Below are 14808 nucleotides of genomic sequence, written 5' to 3'. Positions count from 1 at the left end.
TCTCATCTGTACCTGTGTACATGCGCTGGTCTAGCCAGATTTGAATGGTACATTTGGAATCATGATAGTCGGGGGGAGCATTAAAGAATTAGAGGAAAGTTGTATGTTTCATCGGTGCTGACTGGCTCATCTCTTCCTTGTGACCATTCTGTAAGGGGATGTCCAATTGTCTGCAGATGGGCATTTGTTCTCTACTCTGTACTGCCTCTCATTCACATTGATAAGATTTTTTGTTCTGGGTCTTTGACGCATGATAACTGATCCCATCAACACCTCATGCTCACACAGGCTGGTGTGCTTCTTCCATATGGACTTTGTTGCTTCTTAGCTAGATGGCTGCTTGTTTATCTTCAAGCTGTTTAGACCCCAGATGCTATATCTTTTGATAGTTGGGCACCATCAGCTTTCTTCACCACATTTGCTTATGCATCCGTTTTGTCTTCAGTGATTATGTCAGGAAGGTGAGAATTATGGAATGCCAATTTAATCGAACAAAGTATTCTTGCATTGAGGCAGTACATGAGTATGGGCCCTTGGTTCATATGCTACCTTAATACTTAACATATAAATATATGTATATATATTTCTGTATTTCAATATATAAATATATTTACATATGTACATGCCTCTATTTAGACCTGTATAAATGCCCATTTGCCTCCTAATTCTTTCATCTATTTCCTTTTACTTTCCTCTTGTCCCACTATCATGCTTAGCCTTCATTTGGGTTTCCGTAATTCCTCTCAGTTTCATTGCCCTTGATCAAGCCCTACCAGGCATCTTTTATGCCCGTCTCACCATTGATTACAGATCACTTGTTGTTCCCTTGTCCCTGGGTTTGTTAGCACCCACTTCCTTTCCCCCTCTTCTCCCTTTTATCTATCTAGATAAGATAGTACATTGTTTGATCATCTCTACAAAATGCTTAATTTTAATAATGTCCACATGTACAATTCAGTGATACTGATTTTCTTCTTCAAATTGTGAGGAGATTTTTATTATTCTTTTCCAAATTGTTCCACCACCCTCAACATAAACTTAATCACTGCTGTCAAGTCTATTAGGATTCATAATGACTCTATAGGACCGTTTAGACCTGCTCCATCAGGTTTCCAGGACTATAAATCTTCTTTTTCTTATGCCACATATTTTTATATAAACACCTTCAAGACCAGGTGGACACTGCAGTTCATGTGTTCAATGCCCTCTTTAAAAAGTTTCCTGAAGCTCATGAGTTGGAATGTTATACAATTCATGGGCTTGATCTCTTTCTCACACATATAATCCAATGAAAAGCCTTCCTCTCCCAATCATTAGCCGACCTTCTTAAGTGCCCACCAAGGTCCTCCCAACACCTAGATCCATCCAGTCTGTCCTTGAATTCAAAAGAGAACAACAGCCATTTGATTTTTCAGGTTTGCTTGGTCACAATGCCAAGGTATAGGTCACAGTTTATCCTGTGGCATCATTGAACTTCTCAGCTATTGTGGGGAGGTAGAAGGAGACTCCTAACTAGACGATTCGTCTTTAGGGGAGAAAACTACCTCATCTTTCTCCTACAGTATACCTGGTAATTTTGAACTGCTGACCTGGAGGTTAAAAGCCCAGTCCTTAAACCATTGCACCAACAGAGCTTGTTCAACATTAACTTGTTACCGCCTAACCTGCTGATCGAGTTGCTGATCTCTTTAGAACAGACCATGCTGGAAAAAATGTATATTTTACTAATTGTGCTAAACTATTGTTTGACTCCAAGAATGTGCTGGGTTATAGTATTGCTTGAGGTTTAAGATTTAAAGGTTGTACAATGGCAATAGTTTTGGGATTCCTTCAGCCCCTTTTGCTCCAAAAAGTGCAGATTCCATGTCTCCTATGCCATAAGACTCAACAAAGAACTGGACGGCCTGACTAGCATTACTGAAAGTTTTGATCAAATATTATATAATCCTGATTAAAAGAGGGGACATTACAGAATAAAGTTTGAATTCTTGATGATACCCTTTGTACTTTAGCTTGGTTTGTTATCCAGCCCACTCTTGTGATAAACTATCCATGAGACCAGTGTGTTAGGTACTTCCAGTCTGCTGGAGTGATGTGGAGTTTTGAATCACTCCTGGTCCCTCATTGATACCACTCTGAAAGAGTTAAAAACCAAACTCAGTGCCATCGAGTCAGCGACTCACAGTGATCTTACAGGGCAGGGTAAATCTGCCCCTGTGAGCTTTCAGTACTGTAACTGTATGGAAGTAGAAAGCCCCATCTTCCCTCCTGCAGAGTTAGCTAGTGATTATGAATTGCTGACCTTGGGGATTTCAGCTGTATACATAACCACTACACCACCAGGGTATCTGCCTGAAGAGTAGGCCTACCTTGTTACTGTGTCTCACGCGGGCATCTCTGTTACTGTAAACCGGATCCTTCCCTACCCAACCTTCTCTGACACTACTCTGTTTGGGGAGTTGGAGCACCTCTTTACAGTCTGACAATTGCATTCATTCTTTGCCGGTACGGATGGTTGGATTATGTATGTTTCTTAGCCCATTGCCACTAAGTTGATTCCAACTCATAGAATAATGCTGTTGTAACAGAAATATAACAATTTAACAGCCAGAAATTTGCTTTCTCACAATTTCAGAGGCTAGACGTCCAAATTCAGGATGCTAGCTCTAGGGAAATATTATTCATTCCAGAGGGGGATCTTTGTCTCACCTTCTCTAGCCAGAAATCTTTGAAGTTACTGGGTTTATAGACAGGTCAGCCTCCCGTCTATATATGTAACAAAGAAAGCACTATTCCCAAATGGGACTAAACCCACAGGTCCGGGGCTAGGAAGTGCAAAACATATTTTGGGGGATATAATTAAATTCACAAGAAATGATATTAGAGTAACAGCTGTGTCATTGCTGTTGTTCTGTTTGTAATGTTTAATTAGAGTAGAGAAGTTATGGGAAAAGTTTTCTGCCCTAGGTTGCCCATTTCCTGGTTCCCTAGCTAGATAGAGTAGGCTTTTGTTGGAGATGTGTTTTTCTATTTAAACCCTTTCACACTGATGTGTTATGGTCTTCTTCAGCTCTTAGTCTGAGCTAATAGAGGAGAAAATAAAGTATGACCTAGGAATGTCACCATCATTTTTAGTTTACTTTTTTTCTCTCTATCTTCGTGAGTCTTCGTGTATGTAATGTAGTAGGAGGAAGAGGGAAATAATCCCCACTCCATCTTCCTGCAAGGGAAATTATCCCTGTATATTCTTATATTTTAAAATTATAAGTGAATTAATATGTAAAAATTGAGAACAGATTATTGATTTTCCAGGGTCAGGTAATTTTGGAGAAAGAAATGAATGTGATATAAAAGGGCAAGAGGAAGAATTATTCTTTATTTTGAGTATATCAAAGTATACAATATCCTAGTTGTCATGATACCATAATTCTCTATAATGTAACCACTATGGTTAAAGGATACACAGGATCCTCTTACATTATTTATTACACATGGGTCTAAATCTAGAAGAATCACAAAATCAAAAAATCAACTTAAATAAATAATAATAAATAAATTGATATCACTTAAGATTGATACTCACTTTAGATCTCTATGAACATCATTAAATAATATTATTGTTTCATATGAAATGAATTCCTATGACAGTTTTCACATGCCTTTTTCCTTCTTTAAGGTATGTTTTAGTATAGATAGCTTACGCTATTGAAGGTTTGGGGTTTTTTTCCTATCTCAAAATTTGACTGATAATTTGAAATTAGCTAAGTAAGGAGGAGGGTAAAGTACTTTTCAGCCAAAACAGTGAGTGAAGCACAGAACACTCTTAGAGGAATTCTAATAGCACAGAATGTTTGAAATGTAAAGTTAGAGACGGGAGGAGACCACATTTTAGAGGACATTATATGACACTTACAGTACTCACTCCCTCCCTGCCAGCAACCCTTCAGGACAGGTTGGTACTGCTTCCTGTGGGTTCTGAGACTGTAAATTCGTATGGGAATAGAAAGCTTCCTCTTTCTTCTATAGGTCACTTAGGGAGAAGGCAGATTGGTAAGTGCTCTGAAGAAATTTAAATAAGAGCTTAACTTTATTCACATTTAAAATAGATCCGTTTTCAGGGAGAAGAATTGGGGAGAGGCGAGAATGGTTTGAAAATATTATAGCTGAATAGCTGGAGAAGAATGAAGATCAAAGTAGATCAGAGATTGGTGCAAAGTCTGATTTATGTTGTCTGGTGCAGTGAAATTACTTGCTATGGTTCTTCTATATTGTGTTAGGCTGGGTTCTCTAGAGAAACAAAACCAGGACACTTGTGATTATATACTTATATAAGAGGATAGGTTTATCCATACTATCTATACTTAAACACGTAAGTATAAGCGACCCGAATATCAGCTGAGGCACTTAATTTTACCGCAAAAAAGTGCATTAAAAATGTGCTGTAAAACTCAGCTTATACACGTGTATATAGGTAACAGTCGATTTGTCCACAGAGCAGTAAAGAGTGCTCAGTTCAACTTACTTTCATGGAACAGTTAATATAATGAAGAACCTTCAACTCATGTGGATTGCAAGGTCAAGGAAGCAGATAGCAGAGTCCTCCCTCAGGCAAGGCAGGCAGAGTCTGCCCCAAGGTGGCAAACAGCAGGGTGGATCAGCAACAGTCAGTAACTCAGGAGCAAATCAGGCCCTGATAGGATCTCAAACTCAAGCAATGCAAGACAATAGGATCCATCAGCCTCAAGCTCAAATGATTTGTGCACCAGCAGTGTGGCAAAGCAGGTCTTGAAAGAACCTCAAATTCTACCAACACGATCCATAGGGAGGCTTGTCCCCCAGGTAGTGTAGCACACAGGTTGAGGCAGAGAACCAGCTAAAGCAGCAGCAGGTTGGTCTGTTCACCAGAGAAAAAGAAAGATGGGGGAAGGCCTTTCAGAGCCATTTATCTCTTTGCCCTCCAATCAAACTGTAGCCAGATTAACCCCACTTGTTCCTATTGGCCAGGAAATCACATTTACACATAATATCATACAGCTATCATCCATATAAATGAAAACACACCAAATCTAATTGTATCTGGTACATCATATATGAACAAAGGAAAGGTATTCAGTAAGTACATATAAAGAAGGAACACTGACAATCATAAACCTCATTTTTGCAATTGATCATATGATCATAACTGAGAGATAGAACTACCGTCTTCTACTACCCATTCTGTATTACCTTTGCCCTCAGCCAGCACCTCAGTGGCTGTAGTTCTTTGCCTAATATGGTGATTAGCTCAGAAGTGCCCTGGTTTTATTTCTCTAGAGAACCCTAACACAATTGGTACCGGGAGTGATTCTACAGCAGTGATTCTAAACTTCCTAATGTCATGACTCTTTAATACAGTTCCTCATGTTGTAGTGAATCCCCCCCCCAACCATAAAATTATTTTCATTGCTACTTCATAACTGTAATTTTGCTACTGTTATTAATTGGGCGACCCCTATAAAAGGGTCGTTCAACCCCCAAAGGAGTCACAACCCACAGCTTGAGAACCGCTGTTCTAGAGAAACAAGATCATAAATATGGGCTTCTCACATAGACTCTCCAGCCTGATTAGGCTTAACATCACTGATAATGCTGTCTCTACCCCTAAAGGCTTGGCTAAGTCTGTCACTCTTACTAATCCATGGTGTGAAATAGAAAAATTAATATCCACAGTTTCACTACCAATAGTGAAGTGTTGGTTAGAGGAAAGGCTCTGGGTGATCGTGTGTTTGATATTTCCAGCAGCTTTGTAAGGATGACAAGTATAGGGAAGCTGGTTGGCTGATCCTCCTTACAACAGAAAATGTGATCAAGAAAAGGGATAATCTTAGAACCTCAGAAGCACATCTCAAGTGTCAAATAACAGATCTAAGAGCTTCTGCATGTGCTATAAAAGAGAGTCTTCTCTCTCTAGTAATAGATCTGACATTGCTGAAAACCAAATCCAATGAACACATGTCTGTGTGGGTCACCTCACTCCTGGTACCAATTGTGTTAGACAGGATTCTCTAGAGAAACAAAACCAGGACACTGCTGAATATCTATATATATGGAATAAACAGCTAAGCACCCCACCAGACAAAGAACCACAGCCAGCTGAGGTGCAAAGGTAGCACACAGTCCTTTTGTCTATCGTAGCACCCTTTTCCAGTCATGCTGGTAGGCACATCTATCTCTGAGTACTCAGTCCCTTAGTTTCCGTCTGCTCTGTCTCATAATCTTATACTGAAGCTTCTGGTGCTTCTGCTGACTGTGCCACTTCAGGCAGGATCACACATGTGTTCTTTCTTGATAAGCATGATATTCCTCTTCCTGCTTCTGAGATTATGTATTTTATACTCAGCATAATGGCAAAACAGATCAACCCCCAAGATAGAATCCTCCATATCTTATTTGCAGGAACCCACACAGTCATTTGGTTGGAGTTTGCAAAGACTACGGATATGTGATAGTTAGGTTGTGAATGAAGTGCAGCAAATGAAGTGCAGCAATGGGCCCATGCCCATGGAATCCACTGGTTGTATCTTGTTCTTCATCATCCTGAAGAAGGAGGCTTGATAGAATGATGGAATGGCCTCCTGAAGACGCAATTATGGTGCCAGCTAGGTGGCAAAACCTTGCGGGGCTGAGGAAATGTTCACCAGAAGGTTGTATATGTTCTAAACCAGTGGCCCGAGATTTGATGCTGTGTCTCCAATTGCCAGGATTCATGGGTCCAGAAACCAAGGGGTGGAAGCTGGAGTGGCATCACTCACTCTTACTCCTAATAATCCACTTGCAGCATTTTTGCAACCCTGTGTGCTTCAGGCCTGGAGGTCCTGGTCCGAAAGAAGGAACTCTCCCACCTGGAAACAGCACTGATTCCATTCAACTGGCAGCTGAGCATGCCCACTGGCCACTTTGGGCTCATCATGTGTTTGGATCAACAGGTCAGGGAGGGTGTCACTGTACTGAGTGGTGTGATTGACCCTAATCACTAAAGAGAACTTGGACTGGTGCTCCATAATGGAGATAAAGAAGAGTATGTATGGAATCCAGAGAATCCCTTAGGCCGTCTCTTAGTGTTACCATACCCTGTAATTAAAGTAAATGGTAAACCATAGCAACCCAATTCTGACTGGAGGTCTAATGACCAAGACCCCTCAGGAAGGAAGGTCTGGGTCACCCCACCAGGCAAAGAACCACAGACAGCTGAGTTATGTTCACTGATTTCGTTTTCCTCCTGCAGTCGGCATCATTGTGTGTGTTTTGTGAGATGGAGGAGGACTTTGTGGATTGGTGTCGGACATATGGGCTAATGTTGGACTTGTGGGCTTGGGCAGCACTGGGTTGGGATGTTTTCTTGATGTGCACTTATTCTTTATATAAAGATTTCTCTTGCACATATGAGTTTCTGTGGATTTGTTTCTCCAAAGTACCTAGACTAACATACTTCCGAACCCTTGATAAGTTATAGATTATTATTTTCACATCTTACATTGTCCTCCATCACCCCTCACCCACTTTTCCATTATTCATCCCCCTGAGAGGAGGTTCTAGATCTTGTGATCACTTCCCCTTTTCTCCCCCAACCCTCCCCTAATCCCCCTGGTATCTCTGTTCTCATTGTTGTCCTTAAGGGGCTTATCTATCCTGTATTCCCTGTGTTGTGGACTCTTATTTATAGCAGTGTACATGCTCTGGTTTAATCCAGTTTGTAAGGTAGAATTGAGGTTATGGTTGTGGGAGGAAGGAAGCACCAAAGGACTAGAGGAAAGCTGTGTGTTTCATCAGTGCGATACTGCACCCTGACTGGCTCATCTCTTCCCTGTGACCCCTCTGTGAGGGGATATCCAATTGTCTATAGATGGGCATTGGGTCACCACATCACGCCCCCCCCCCCCAGTTCACATTGGGAGTGATTTTGTTCTGGATCTTACATGCATGGTACCTGATCCCATCGACACCTCATGATTACACAGGGTGGTGTGCTTCTTCCATGTGGGCTTTTTTGCTTCTGAGCTAGATGGCCGCTTGTTTATCTCAAGCCGTTAAGACCCCAGATGCTATATCTTTTGATAGCTAGGCACCATCAGCTTTCTTCACCATTTTTGCTTACATACCCATTTTGTCTTCAGCAATCATGTTGGGAAGGTGTGCATCACAGAATGCCAGATTGTTAGAACAAGGTGTTCTTGTGTTAAGGGAGTACTTGAGTTGAGGCCCAATGTCCATCTGCTACCTTAATTCTTAACATATAGATATGAGTGCATAGTTCTAGTCCCCTCTCATTGTATGTGTATATATATATATATATATATACATACATATATCATATACATTTATAGAGGCCTAAATACACATATGTACTTATGTGTATTTAGGCCTCTATAAATGTCTTTTGCTTTCTGGTTCTTTCCTCTATTTCCTTTTACTTTCCTCTTGTCACACCATCATGTGTGGCCTTTATTCGGGTTTAGTAATTCCTCGTTGCTACATTGCCCTTGATTAAGCCCCACTAGGCATCCTACGACTTTCCTTACATTGATAAAAAGGACAAGTACAACATGAGTCCACTGAGGCAAGCTCAAAAAAAAATGGGCCATAGGGAAAAGATTCTATATGCACATATCCCTGGGGTGAGGTCCAGCAACTATGGCAGGGATCAAACCCAATCCAGGAATATATACAGCAACCAACTAAGTAAGAGGGGGAAATAAAGAGAAAGGGAAAAAAAAAGACATGGGTAGGGAGTTGAGCAGGACACTAATCCACCCAAGGGGAGGGTATTGTTTATATCTCCACAGGAGAGGGAGAGCGAGACCAGGCTTCAACCTGATGTGCCAAGACATGAGTGCAACATACTGGCATGTACCAGCGAACCAATAGCGAGGTCTGCTGGCCGGCCTCTATCCAAACTATGGGGACACCCTCCCCACCTCAGAAGAATGCACTTCAGAGGACAGCACTGGGGCTAAGCTTAGGGAGAGGGGCACATCGGATTAGAGCACACGGGAGAAAAGAAAAGAGATGGAAATGGAGGAGAAGACATCCTGGCCCACCAAGCCAAGGATGATATTCCTGCTTGGAGCAGACAACACACGGGAGGACCATAGGTCCAGCCCCACCACTGGACATGGCGTCTCTCACTGAACCATGATGCTCTGGGGGACCGCACTGGAAACACAGTGCGGGAATAGTGCCCGGTCTGGCCCCATCACGCTGGGGAGAGGCACTGAGGGCACGCGGCAGAGCAGCAGGGGAGCAGACTGATGAAACCCCCAGGGAATACCAAGATTAGACTTTGGAGACAGAGTGTGGCTCCCCATCAGACTCCACTGGAAAACACTGGTAAAGGCCAACAAACAGACCTTGAACTATTTATAAGCATTTCCATTTTTGTCAGTGGCTTTCTTTTTGTTATTGTTAATTTGTTTTTGGATTTTTTTGCTGTCGTTATTGTTTTGTTGGTTTTGACTTCCTTTGTTGTTTTATTTGGCTTTGCCTGGTTTTTGCACTTGTTAATGTCTCTGCCTGTCTGTCTAGATAAGCTAGGCGGGATAAATAATTTGGAGATGAAAAGAACAGAACCAGTGGTTCCAGGGGATATAGGAGAAGGGAAGGTGGCAGAAAGGAAGGGAGGTGGGGAACCAACCCATATATATTTTTTCATAAGTGTCCTGGTTTTGTTTCTTTAGAGAACCATGTCTAACACAAACTGCATCCTCCATGTTTTCTGATGCTGACTTGTGATGACCTGTTGACATCCCTATACGCCCTCATCGTTGTGGGCATTGTCTGTGGGTTCTATGCTGCTGCTGCAAAGGCTTGAACCCAACGCCGACGCTGGAGGAGTTGCTGGCGTCAGAATCGGGTCAAAGAAGTTGGAGGTGGCGGCATCTGACCTCTGCTCTATGGGAATCTTCTTCCTGCAGGCGCGGAGAGAGATTCTCCTTGTCCTGTGTACAGCCAAAGGAGGTCAATGTGGGTCCCCCACCAGCTCCTCATTTGTGCATTTACTTCATTTGTAGAGCCATATAATTTCAGTAAAGTAGTTAGCACAATTCTTTAATCTCTTAGTCAGGTTTGATCATTCGCACACCTAGAGGATGGGAAGAGGAGCAGATTTAGAATAGGGAGGTGTTGAAGAGATTATTCCTTTCCGTTGAAATCAAGAAGTCCTGCCAGTGCTGCCAGGTTAGCACAGGGGTCCTCAAACTGCGGCCCCGGGCCACATGCGGCCCGCGGAGGACGTTGATCCAGGCCGCCAGGTGTGTTTGCCCCGTTTTGGTTTTTTACTTCAAAATAAGATATGTGCAGTGTGCATAGGAATTTGTTCATAGTTTTTTTTTAACTAAAGTCCGGCCCTCCCACGGGTCTGGGGGACAGCGAACTGGCCCCCTGTTTAAACAGTGTGAGGATCCCTGGTTAGCATCTGGCTGCTAACTACAAAGCCAGTGGTTCAGACACAAGAGCTGCCCTGAGGATCACTGTCCGCTCCCATGTAACCGGGCCACCCCAGCAATCGATGTTCATAGGGTCACTAGGATCTGGAGTTGACTTATGGCAGTGGATAATGTATCTAATTGGTAGTTGACAAGATAGCTGCAGAACTGGCAATCTCCAAGTCATGGTTGGTAATTGAGACTCTGAAGTCTCTCTGAGCTTGAGGACTGTCTACAAATACCTATCTCACAGAAAACTGCACTTCTTATATTTTCTGTTTGCTTCTCTGCCCACGCTGGCACCAAAGCAAACCCAAACCGCAGGACTTGGGTATAAATCTTAGCCATCCTGCCATGTGTTAGTATGAATGCCACCCACAATTATGACAAAAGGAAAATTAAACTCCAGTCCTCCAATAGACACACGCACAAGAACTCTGTGTGCTTTCACCAACAGTCAAGTAATACCTTGTACCGGCATGTTCAGTGGAAGTAATAAAGTAAAAAGGTGGGACTCTCCTATATACAAAAGTTCTAAATAAGTGATAATTCACATTGTATGTATGTGTTTCTCTCCTACAAAATCAAACATCAAAAGCATTGAAAGTATTATGTTTTGATTTTGAATATTCTAAGTCAGAACTAATGAACTACTTTCATTTTATCTTCAAGTTAAAGTTTCCCCGGGATTTCCCTTATAATTAACATGCAGCTAGATTACATTGCACGGTTGTTGGGTGGTTGTTGAGGTTGTTACTTTTACATAAGAGCATGAATAACTAGCAATATTATTAGGAAAGAGTGCTACAAAAGAGGAGGTTTTAAAAACACTTGTTTGCGTTCTTCCAGTTTAAGCTTTTGGAATAGTTTTATGTTTACTCTTCATTTGTCTAGCTTTAAGTGGGTGATATCAAATCTTTCCCAACTCACAGCAACCCTGTAGGTCAGAGGACACCTGTCCCATGGGTTTTTCAAGGCTATAATTGCTATGGAAATAGAAGGCCACATTTTTCTCCTGTGGGTTCAAGACACCAGCCTCTTGGTTAGCAGCCAAACTCTTAGCCACTATGCTATCAGGGCTCCAAGATTAGCAACAATGCCTGTGAAATTTCTTATAATTTAGTATATTCAGTAGATTTCTTCAGAAAATTCTAAGGAAGTTCTCAGACTGTGTGCTCAGGGCACATGGTTGCAGTTGTCAGTACTGCTCAGTATCAGGCACTGGAATCTCAGCAGGTGTCAACAAGTACTTGATGCATTTTCTGGAGATCATTGCAGGGGAGGTAGATTTCATATGCAGCAGTGGAAAAGAAAGCCGTTTTTCTCTCCAGCCAAACCCCAGCTCTTCCCTTGAGTCTGCCAGCTCCGGTCCCTTGCCAGGTCCTTGATGTTTTACCTCCTAATTACAAGTCTTCTTGGCACACCAGCTTTTCCATGAAGAGTTACTGAGTGGCACATATACAGCCTTCAGAACAAAAACAAAAACAAAAAAAACATTGAATACTGTATAGAGCCAGGTACAGCCTGGCCCCAAGCTAGTTTTGTTGTATGGATTGGTGGTCTCGCACAATATCATAAAGGAGATTTCACAATTTGGAGGTGTCTTCTCTAAACCTATAGCTTCAGCCTGAACTGAAATGGAGGACTATAAGGCCTGGAGTATTTAGGAGTTTTTTGGTTTGCTTGTTAATTAGTTTTGGTTTGTGAGCTTCAGTGTAAATCTTGATCATTTCATTCAGCCAGTTTGCTTTTACTACACTTTGTTTTGGAAATGCTAACGTACAAAATAAAGAGTGAAAAATTCCATTGATTCTTCTAGATGCCTTAATTTAATATAATACATGGAGAGGAGGAGAAAAAACATCATGAAGTAAGCCAAAATTCATTTATATTTGTTTCTGGTCTATGTCATGTGATATTTTCCTGGGAAGATTCACATTTTTAATTATGTTTGTTCTACAGTAATATTAAAATAACCTCATTTCCTGAGTTTAATTCTGTTGTACCATTAAGAGAGGCACAGTGTTCTTTCCTCATTCAAGACAGGGTGAGCTCTACTGGGAATCAAAAGTGGTCATGAATAATCCACACACAAATAAAAGAGACTGGACTATATTTAGAAGCATCGATAACAGCAAGATTTGCATTAATGATCTGCTGATGTTCTGTAGACATCTGAGAATCAAAGTGCTAGGAAGTATATTAGGAAATCCTCTTATTAACTTAGCCTTGATTGGCTGTTGTCAGTAGCTGATTCTTGGAAGTAGCTTTCCATGCCTTTCTACCTAACCCATGTTAGTCTGGAAGCTCTACTGAAGCCTCTTCAGTACAATAGCAGCACTGAAACCCACACTGATAGACGGATGGTGGGTGTACATGAAGCTCATCAGCAGGGAATCAGACCTGGGCCTCCTGCAACGAAGGCAGGAGTTCCACCTCAGAACCACCAGTGCCTCTGCCTTTTGCCATGTACTGGGTTAGCGCATGGGAGGTACAAGGCTGTACCCCCAGGGAGTTCCCAGGTCACTAATGCTCATTCTAGTGACCTGCAGCATTTCTTTACTCATCCAGGCTCGGGGCCCTCCAGAATAGCAGTAGACCTGGGTCTGTAAGGAGCTCGTGGGTGTGGTCTAGGAGAAGACATAGAAGGAGTTGGGCCTACTGGGAGTATATACCCCATACAAAGCTCTTTCAGAACATTCTAACTCTTACAAGTCACCTCCTTTAGAAATGTCTTTCTTTTCCTTTTTCTGAGAAGGACATGGCATTTCATTGGTAGGATAGTGCTGGGAGTTAGCACCGGACCCTCTGGCATTGTTAGGACAGATGAGACCCAAGGCTGTGGGAATGGTGTCATGCTCTCACAGCACTGGCTCCTGACTCCAAAAGCAACTTCATTTGTGAGAAATGAGGGGCCGCTTAGGAACCATTCGCTTCACCCAGTGTCACCTTCTCGCTGTCTTATGCGGCTGTGAATGTGTAGGATACAGGTGCTGCTGTCCCCCAAGAAAGCTTCGAGAGGACCTGACAGGGTGGAATGTGTCACTATATGCACAAGGAAGGAGAGTAGAGGTGTTTTTAAACTCACTTTAGAAAGGAAAGAAGGGGGAACTAATTACAGGGATCTACATAGAACCTCCTCCCTGGGGACGGACAACAGAAAAGTGGGTGAAGGGAGATGGCAGACAGGGCAAGATATGGCAAAACAATAATTTATAAGTTATCAAGGGTTCATGAGAGAAGGGAGACTGGGGAGCGAGGGGGCAAATGATGCCAGGGGCTTAAGTAGAGAGCAAATGTTTTGAGAATGCTGAGGGCAATGAATGTACAGATGTGCTTTACCCAATTGATGTATGTATGGATTGTGATAAGAGTAGTATGTACCCTGATAAAATGATTTTTTTTTAAAAAGGGAAGGAACAAAGATGAGAGGAAACAAAGGTTTTCTGGCGATGAGTCACGGGCCATGAGGACACTTCTGGCATGAGGAATCATCTAGTCCCTGGAATGTCTGTTGTTGCCGTCAGACAAGGTGGGCCGTGTGCTCAGGGCCCTGCTCTGCAGAGCAGTCCTAACTCTCCCTGTGACCAGTTGCCCAGCTCGAGTCTGACTCACTGTGACCCGTGTATGTCAGAATAGATCTGTGCCTCTGTAGGGTTCCTGGAAGCACTCACTCATCTCTGTCAGGAAATTTGGAAGACAGTTACCCGGCCAACTGACTGGAAGAGAGCCATATGGGTACCCATTCCAAATGCAACTCACGAAAACTCTTGCTGCGTTCTCTGGTGAGCTCAGACTCCCAAGCTTTCACTGACCTTTTGGTGAGCACCTGTTCTTTTGGTGCTTAACACTGTGCCGCCAGGACTAGCTTGATTATTCTCTGTTTATAAATCATTTTATTGGGGGCTCATACAGCTCTTATCACAATCCATACATCTATTCTTAACAAGGCCTAAAAAAAACCAGCCTCTTATCATGCCAGTCACCCCGTTTCCCAGCCTTCCTGTGCGTCACTCTCGACTTCACACGGTTGCCTTCTTCGCCTCTCACCCCCCACGTTGCTCTCGTGGCCCTGTGGAAGCACTTCTCTTGTCCTGCTCCAGAGGGACGTCCCCTGTGCCAAGAAGCAGAGCGGCAGGACCCTGAATCCTGGAGGGCTAAAGATGAGATTGTTCTGAGGAAAGCGCTGCTTTCTTCGCCATTCCGAGGGACAGGCGAAAACGGGCACGCTCTGTGTGTTGGCTGGGGTTACAGGACTTGAGCCGTTGCTGCAGGAAGTGGGGGAACAGACCATTCTCAGCACCTTCTCAGCTATCAGTTCCCCGGCCCTGGCAACAGCCTCCTCTAG

General features: G+C 42.8%; 1 protein-coding gene across 2 annotated transcripts in view; it reads left to right on the top strand.

Annotated features, from left to right (window-relative positions):
- Positions 1-14808, top strand: part of DDAH1 (dimethylarginine dimethylaminohydrolase 1) — a 155582-nt gene that overhangs the window by 34350 nt on the left and 106424 nt on the right. The window lies entirely within an intron of this gene.

The sequence above is a fragment of the Tenrec ecaudatus genome, chromosome 1 (assembly GCF_050624435.1).
Source record: "Tenrec ecaudatus isolate mTenEca1 chromosome 1, mTenEca1.hap1, whole genome shotgun sequence".
NCBI classification, from domain to species: domain Eukaryota; kingdom Metazoa; phylum Chordata; class Mammalia; order Afrosoricida; family Tenrecidae; genus Tenrec; species Tenrec ecaudatus.
This window is presented reverse-complemented; position numbering and strand designations above follow the sequence as displayed.